Raw genomic sequence first — 8,667 nt, forward strand, 5'->3', positions numbered from 1 at the left:
CAGGTAGTACGAACCCAATCCATCACCTGAATTTGGATGGTCATTTTGATACCTACCAGGAGATGCAGAACACTTTGAAGGACATCCCAGTGGGATTGCTCCCTGCTGGATTTACAAGGAACTCTTCTGATCCTTTGAACATGCTGCAGATTGCAATCAAGACAGGTACAGGTTTCCTTACCTATTAACACTTCTGTTCATTTTCCATTCAGCAACTGACTCACCCGTGCACATGTTCAGCATAATCTTCCCTGACTGTGCACTCAATATGGTCTGAATACAGCCGACAAAATCTGCATCAAGGCACAGTCCGAACTAGATTTCTCTGTCGTAGTGGAAGGGAAGATTCTTGGAAAGTTGCTCCATGCCATATTTCAACTATCTACAGCTAGTTGCGTTGGATGAAACTTTAATTATGGTTAGGAAAAAAGATATCTTTATAGTTACCTTCTTGCTTTCACTTTAAAAAGACCTCTTGGGGCAAAGGTGAAGGCCACAAAGCTTAGGCCAAAATGTAATGGCTAGAAAAATATCAGTAGTTAAATATAGGAGCTTAAAATGGAAGCTGGTACACCTCCTAGCCATGGTTATTTTCTGTACTAATCTACCTGTCTGTACAAAAGGGGGAGACAGACACATTACCAATTTTAATTCATTTTTGCTGTCAGTGAAGGGGATGATTTTAACAAAATAATTATTTACATGATAGTATTAATAATAATGTCAGAAAAATTAATGCCATCGAGTACTAAAGAATGTGCGAAACAAATAGGGGTCAGGATCAGGAACACTGAAATGTGAATATTCAATTAACAATAATAGAAAAGATGTGGGGCATGGTATGTAAATGAAGGCTGCCTGGGGCCAAATGTTCTCAATAGCGAAGCCAACAAGATATTAAAAACACCCCACATTACTTTGTTTTTCAGCTCATGAGCAAATCCATGTTGAAAATATGTTTATCTGTTCTAACAGCAAAAACAAACACATTCCATAATGTATATATTAAGAGGATGTATAACTTGCACAGCATTCACAGTGAGGAAAATGTGACTACATACACTAAGTGCTGTGGAAGGGGAGGGGGGAAGAAGGAAAAGTGGTAAGAAGGACAGATGCTTGAGGAGAAAAAACTTGCTAACCAGAGGTTTTTACATGGACCACAGCATCCCATGTCCCACATGCTGATTTCTCGAGCAGACCTGTTGCCAAGATAAATTTTTTCTTGGACTCTAGAATTTATAGGATGTGCTTGGCTTGCATCAAGAACACAGCAGTTCCTTCCCCACACAAACAGCTCTATCTAGCTAGGCTGGATATAAACAGAAAGACTGCTTCACTAATTATTTATACAAAGACAAAGATAGCTGCATTCTGGAAGGTTCGTAGGAACTGGATTTTTTTTTTTTTTTTTTTGTCTTATTGTATTTTTAACTTTCAGGGCTGTCAGACTACCGAAAACCGTCTAGACCTTCATCCACAGGAAGGTAATTCACAAGTTTACTACTCTGATTTACGCAGTAATTTTTTCCCTGCCTGAGAATACTGATAATGTTTATTTATTAGTAAAGTATTTATATAAAGCAGGATCTTTACCTGGACAAGTTTCTCTTCTTACCTTCTCCCTGCCTTTTGAGACTTCTTGTGCGAGCAAGGAGTACTCCAGAGCTACCGGCACTGACCTCACTGTAAATGTTTGCTTTATGAGAAGAAGGTTCTAACATGTCCTGGAAATGCACTACACTGACGTGTTCCAGCAAACAGTGGCTTTTTCAAATCAATATGACTACTTTTATGAGTCAAGTGAAACTCATTCATAAGTGTTTTCAGTTTCAAGCCAACTGTTTTTTAAATTATGCTCCATCTTCTTTCCCCCTTTTTCCCTACTTTTAGACCAAGGAGTTGAAACACTGAAACAGTCTTAGCAAGGGGAGTAAGAGGAAAATAATCTTCTGAGTGCTTCACATGCCATTATCTTTGTCCTCTCGCTTGTGCATGAAATGCAGCTGAAATATGGAATATATGAAGTAAGTTCCTAGTAGTTTACAGCCAAACCACTGTGTAAGGAGATGAGAGAAGAAAGAATAATGCAGCCAGTGGAAAAACAAGCAGCATTTTGGACAGGCAGAATACTGTTGAGCTGCAGTCACCTAGGTCCATAAACTGAACCTTGCAAGAAGTCTTACTCTATTTTAAGCACATTTTAAGGGCCTGTGGGATTGGGTCTTAGTTTAGGCTCTGGGATTAGCATTCCTCTTGTGCAAAGTACCATGGAATTTTAATGAATACAAGTAGTCAGAATTTCTGTTGTCCCCCCGAGATTTGTTTATTTACTAATATAGAGACTTGTTTAATATCTTCAGCAGTGCATCTGTACCAGCACCATAATGAGGCAATGGTTAAAAATCTGATGCTGAGAAAAAAGTAGTGTCTGTGAGTCATATATAGTCCTAGACACACATATAAATGATCTCTGAAAATATTGTCCCCAGCTTAGATACTGAGATATTAAAAGATTACTATGGACACAAACATATGGCATCAAAGAGTCCAGTCCAGTTTGTTGTGGGATCTTACTGCATTTAAAATAAAAGAAAAAATGAAGATACGGTTTGAGTTTCTGTTGTAAAGGTGTGAATATATTTCTTTAGGTCATGGAGGTCTCTAGAACCTGATTAGCTTAGCACCTGGTTTGGTCAAATAGAGTTTTTATACTGAAATAACACATCAGGCCCTTTATCCCAGGTCCTCAAGGGGAGTTGGGTATTCAACTCCATTTGATAGAACCAAACAGCCACTATTCAAGGTCTGTATCTCAGCTGCTCTTTTCTTTATTTCAGGTTTTCTGAATCCTTTTCCCCTTTAAAATCTTCCTTTAGAGTCGCAGAGACCCACCAGCAGCACAGGCGAGGGCAGTTGGGTAAGAAAGTTTCTGAAGTCCTTGGTCTCTTAATGACTAACCAAAAAACTTCATCTAGTCTGAGAATCAAGAATCTTGCTAGGTCCAAAACTCTCTGTAAGTGGTCTATATGGTTGTAAGAAGGCTGATCAAGAAAATTGTTTTTGGGTTTAAGATGAGGCATTGTGAGCTGTGGAGTAGATGCTCTGGGACAAAGTTTTAAGCTTTTCATTGACATTTGCTTTTGCAAAAATTAAGTAGCTGCCTATGTGAAATCTGGTCACACAGTCCTGAAAATCTGTCTGTATTCTTTCTGTTAAACAGAACTGGGCAATAATACACAATGTGGTCATTTTTATTTCAGTAGTATGAAATATTTTGGATATTAGCTGCTTCTTAAAATGAATATAAATTTCAACAAATAACAGGAAAGCCAACAACTTCAAACAAAAGTAAAAAATAACACCTCACCACTACTCTCAAATCTTCGCAGAACATTTTACACTGTTTCTGAAGCTTAGCTGCACTCTCAACAACCCTCTGGTTCAGTTTCTGGAGCTACAAAAATCTATTCTCTGTCACTTAATTTGTCTCAAAATGTCACAGGTAAAAGTATGTGATTATTTGCTGAATTTTCATATTTTTGAAAAAAGATTTATGTTTTTGTTATGATTTAAAAGAGTCACTTGAAAAAAAGAAAAAAGTTATAGACTTTTGGAGTAAAGCCAAGCTTTGGTAAAATCTGGCTAGATAATATATTCTCTTTATGATAAATTCAGCAGAGTGAATATTCATAGCTGAAGTTGTGTTCCCTGAAATACAAAATTTATAATAGAAGTGAGACTGTGTTCTTAACAGCCTATATGAGGCAGTTTTTTTTAAAGCAGCTATCTAATTACCTTTTAAGTCAATTACTCCGCTTGTTCTCCCAGTGACTCTACTCTCCCCAAAATGTATTGGCTGAGTTTTTCATTATTATTTCACAAACAAGAAAATAAAAACTATGACAAACCAATAGCAAAGATCACATGAGCAGATGTTAATCCTCTGCATAGTTCCCCATACATTCAAGATAGCGATCTTATTGGCATGGGGCCTGGTATTTTTAATGGAGCTTTTTTAGTTAATAAAGCCAGTAGCAGTAGAGCCTTGGAATTGGTAGCAAAAAGTCAACTGCACATTTGAATACTTAATTTTGCGGCTATAAACAGCCACGTCACATTTCCAGCAACAACAATGGGATGGTTTTCAGCACTGCTCTACCAAGCAGGCATGTTTTCTATTTTCTTCTTGTATATACAATTAAAAGCATTCCCACTAGAGAACTCTGCCCTGCATTCACTTCTGAAACAGAGCATGAGAGATGTCTCTCAAAAGTCAAAGTCCTGACTTTCCTTGGGCCAAATAATGAAAGAACAGCCCAGCAATGCGCTGTTACTTCTAAGGCTTCTATTAAAAGTTTGAATTTGCTGACTAATTGTCAATACTTGCCCCAGCGTGCAATTAATAAGGGGATCTCCGGTCATGAGAAAAGCGTTTTTTTTCCTCTGAGTGGAAAGGTGAGTTTACCTTTTATCAGGCAAGAGATAAGGAATTGCACACATGGAGTGTAGGCAGGTTCTTGTCTTGCTCTAGGGGATATCCACTAGTGCCTGTGTTCTTGTTGAGTAATAATGAGATACCATAACCAAACAGTAGAAGATGCATGTCAGATGGTTCTCCAATAACATTAGAAAAAAAGCAGCTGATGTATGGGATATTGAAGGCAGATTAAGTTGTTAATGTATATTAGTATATTCTTAATTTCCTTTTAATTGAAAAAGACATATTGACTTTAATTAGAACCATTTCACAGGAACTGTCAATTAGCACATGTCAAACTAGTTAATTCAGAACAGAATTCTTTTAATTAGGGTCTGCTTTCCTTTAACTGTGGGGCCAATGAAATCAGCCTTTCCTTATCAAGATTTTAAATGTCTCTAAGACATACAATACAAATGTAGTCTCTTATCTATTATTAGAAGCCCATATGGATAACATTAAAATGATGATGCTGGCATTGTTCATGCAGCACAAATCAGAGTTTCCTTTATGACTGTTTGAAAAAAAAAAGAAAAAGATGGCTTTGAAGAAAGACTATTTTAAATACACAGATTTATCCTACTTTAAAGAGACTGCAAAATTTATGACACGCATGTTCACATTTAAAGTATTATTTAATACGTCTGCTCAAATAAATGGGCCTATTCAAACGTTTTGTGTGTTCTATCAGCCAAAGACACATAAAACATTTTCAAAGCATGCAGTAACGTTCTTCCCTTAAATGAACTGTAATCAAAAGGAGAAAACAGACTCGATGATTTTTTTTGGGACAATATAAAACCAGCATTGTTAACTTTCATTGCATGTGAAGATTTAACACTGATTGCTAATCCAGTGGCTGCAAACACCAGTGAGTTAATGTCATCTCAGTTATCAAACAGCATATAATCCTGGTCTTGACTTTCACATACATTTTCTGAATATGTGTGAGTTTGGTGATGGATCTCAACTCACAGCTGGCATACTGGTGTCAAGACCTTCCCTGTGGTTTCTGGGGGCTGCCATGTGCAACACCTGCAATGCTGGTCACATCCCTCCCGGAGCAGGAACGGCCGAGAAACATATAACAAAAAAATATAAAAGGAATGATTGCAAAATCTAGACTTAGTTTTATCATACGGGGTTTAGCCACTGTTTTACTGACCTATATCAACAGAGGATTACAGAGATTAGTGAAAGGAATACTTAATAACTGAACTGTGGATTCCAAAGAGGATTATCTGGTAAGATATTTCATGTATCCTGATGCTTTGTTGAACGTATTAGGGACCTGATTATGGCCCTGAGTAACTCAGCAATAAAAGAAACATAATTTCCTAAAATGAAGTGCAACTGGGAGGCATTAAAATTTAAGGTGTCCTACAAGTACAATTCACCTAGGATCCAAACCACACTAATTTAGTTTGCCCCAGGGCAACTCTGGTATGTGGTGGGTAGTACATTTGTAAGAGTGCCGGGTGCTAAAACATGTGTTAGGGTTTCCACAAAACTTTGAAAAGTGGATGAAATTTAACCAGATGATCTGCAAAATTGAAAAACCATGTCCTGGGAGGTCTGCTCAAGCAAGAGGGTCTGTAGACATGTCATTTCACTGCCTACTGTTTGTATGAAGATGAACTAACAGATGTAGTTCTGCTTTTAAATGTGACTGTAAATAGGTAACATAAGACCCTGATATTTATTCATTAATGCTATTGTGGCCCATATTAAATCTCTGCTTATCAGTTTAAATGCTTACCATAATTTAGAACTCTTTAAGCAGATCTAAGTCACTTTGGCACTGAATTGCATAATCCAACTTCTTTTATAACAGCAGAAACAATGCTTTGGATTTTGATCATATTGCCCAACCAGCAATATATTGTTTGTTTCAAAATGACAATTAGCAATAACTCTCCTTTTAAAATCATCCCCACATTGGCTGTGCTTAGGAAGTATGGGTACATTTGCCACCAGGGTGATAAAGCCTCAGGTGACTGCTTTTATGCTCACATATTATGCATTATGCTGAACTTCAAACTACAGGAATATTTGAACTGTTTAAACCACAGGAAATTTTCAGATTATGCTGTATCCCAGTCAGGTGGGTAATTATTTATTTCATCCTTACTTACGGCTGGGACAAGAGAGAAACAGTTGTATGGAGAGAAAGTAACTTACCCAAGCCCCAAACCAAGTCAGTTAGAAATGGAATTAAAAGCATAAGAACCTGATTGCCCCGAAGTTGCACGATCCTCCCTGCAAATGCACTAATGCACCTCTCAGCACAGCCCACTCTGTGCCGTGCCCTTAAAGCAGTGCAAAGCATTTTTTTTTTCTAATTAATACTAAGGCGATTCATTGCTTAGCAGCAGCACTAATATTTACACACTTATGGATCTCATGATTAAGTAGCAAGCTTTGACTTCAATTAAACCTGACAGTTTCTGATAGCAAAAAGTCATTACAGAACTTCAAAAGCACTTGAACTGCAGCAAGATCTTTACAATTATCTATATAATATCTTTCAGCCTCTGTTGGCTCCTTGATCTTCTGCGGAACGCCCAACTTCTCTGTCAACTTTGGTCTGTGAGATGTTGAACCTTAACGCATGCTATTTAAAAAAAACATATGAAAATGCTCCAATATACAATGGATTTCACCCAGCCTGACATTCTTTTTGGGATAAGTGCTTAATAAAAATTGCCCATGTGAATCATGTACTGTTCATGTATTGTTCATGAATCAAACCAAGAGCCATTTAAAAATGACTAGCATTAGGGAAACGTAATAGCTTTTTAACAGATTATTTAAATGACTGTAGCTCTGATTTCCAGTCATTTTATCCAAACAGCTATGGCAGAACTATCCCTGAAAAGGGAGTAACTTTCTGATTAAACTCTTTTGTTGTTGGATTTAAGAAATATTTTAGAAGAGAGAATTTCTCAATTATGTATTCATCTTTCAGAGCCCAGGCATGGAGGGTGTAACAATTTGATCAAACCCAGCTGAAAGCACTAATGGTTTGGAGGATTCATTCTGTTCTTACAATCAGGGTGAAGAAAGCCTTTAAATACATTCATAGCAGAACAGACAGTTTGTTCAGACTGACCAGCGTGTAAATCACTTCCTTGGTAGTTTCTGGTCTCCGCAGCTTGGCTTGCCTGGTACTTCTGTAGCATGATGCGACAACGATTGAGCAACGCATTTGTGCATTCTTGTGGCCAGATTATCAACCCATCTGATTCCTTGATTTTTGCTTTGTTGGCCGTATGTGTCCCGATGTAATTGAAATCAGCAGATGCCCTCATCTGCTCATGTGCTGTTGGCTCCTCGGCCCAATGCTGCCAGTGGCTGAACTCTCCATCCCTTCTTCCTTTTCCAAGGAGGGTTTTTAACCATGACAGTTGTGCTCATGTTAAAACATTACAGCAACTGGTTTGCAGCGCCCAAAGACGGACCCTCCTCCCATTAAACTGGGAGAGTTCCTTACTCTGAGTCCTCCGGGCCAATGTCCTTCATTTACTGTTGTTTTGAAACATAGGCCAGATTATCTAAAAAAACATTTGGACAACTCTCTGTTCTGCTGGCTATTTTTGATAAAACCTCTGCATGTTTGTGTTAACGATGAAAACTACTTAGTGGAAAAAATAATGCTAAGGCACCTAATACGTGCCTAATTATTTGCAAGGTGGTTTAATAGCTGCAAAGAAGGATAGTCAGCTGATGTCCTCTTGCCTTGAAGAAGGGACCTGCAGACCATCAGCAGTTCACTGATCATAGATGAGGAGCTGCCACTCCTGCTCCCACAGTGCCTGGGGGCATATTCCTCCAGGTCACATCACCTCACGCTGCAGCAGTGTTAACTACTCCTTTATTAAACAATTCTCCAAGCATAACTAAAGCATTTGGGTTGTTAACATACATAATAAGTTATATTTAAGAAGATTTCAAATCAGCACATTGTATTTTGCAGCGAAGTCATAAAAATATGCTAACATGATAACATCTAATGAGGGAAATGTTGCATGCAGATGTCTGTTTGCCTATTATCCCATAAAATGACTGTATATTTTTATTTATATGAGTAACGTTAGACACAAACATGTTACCAAAAAAGCATCCATTTAGGAAATGTATAAACACAATGAGTCTAATATAAGAAACTGTTTTAAAACACATTTTCT

At 37.7% G+C, this 8,667-nt stretch overlaps 1 long non-coding RNA gene across 1 annotated transcript; it reads left to right on the forward strand.

Annotated features, from left to right (window-relative positions):
* The first annotated feature begins 2,840 nt into the window (after window positions 1-2,840).
* Window positions 2,841-7,199, forward strand: LOC141918378 (uncharacterized). Its single transcript, XR_012621671.1, has 2 exons — window positions 2,841-2,920; window positions 7,012-7,199. It is a non-coding gene; the product is annotated as an uncharacterized LOC141918378 (long non-coding RNA).
* Window positions 7,200-8,667: the final 1,468 nt, after the last annotated feature.

Source organism: Strix aluco, chromosome Z, assembly GCF_031877795.1.
Source record: "Strix aluco isolate bStrAlu1 chromosome Z, bStrAlu1.hap1, whole genome shotgun sequence".
Classification (NCBI taxonomy): Eukaryota; Metazoa; Chordata; class Aves; order Strigiformes; family Strigidae; genus Strix; species Strix aluco.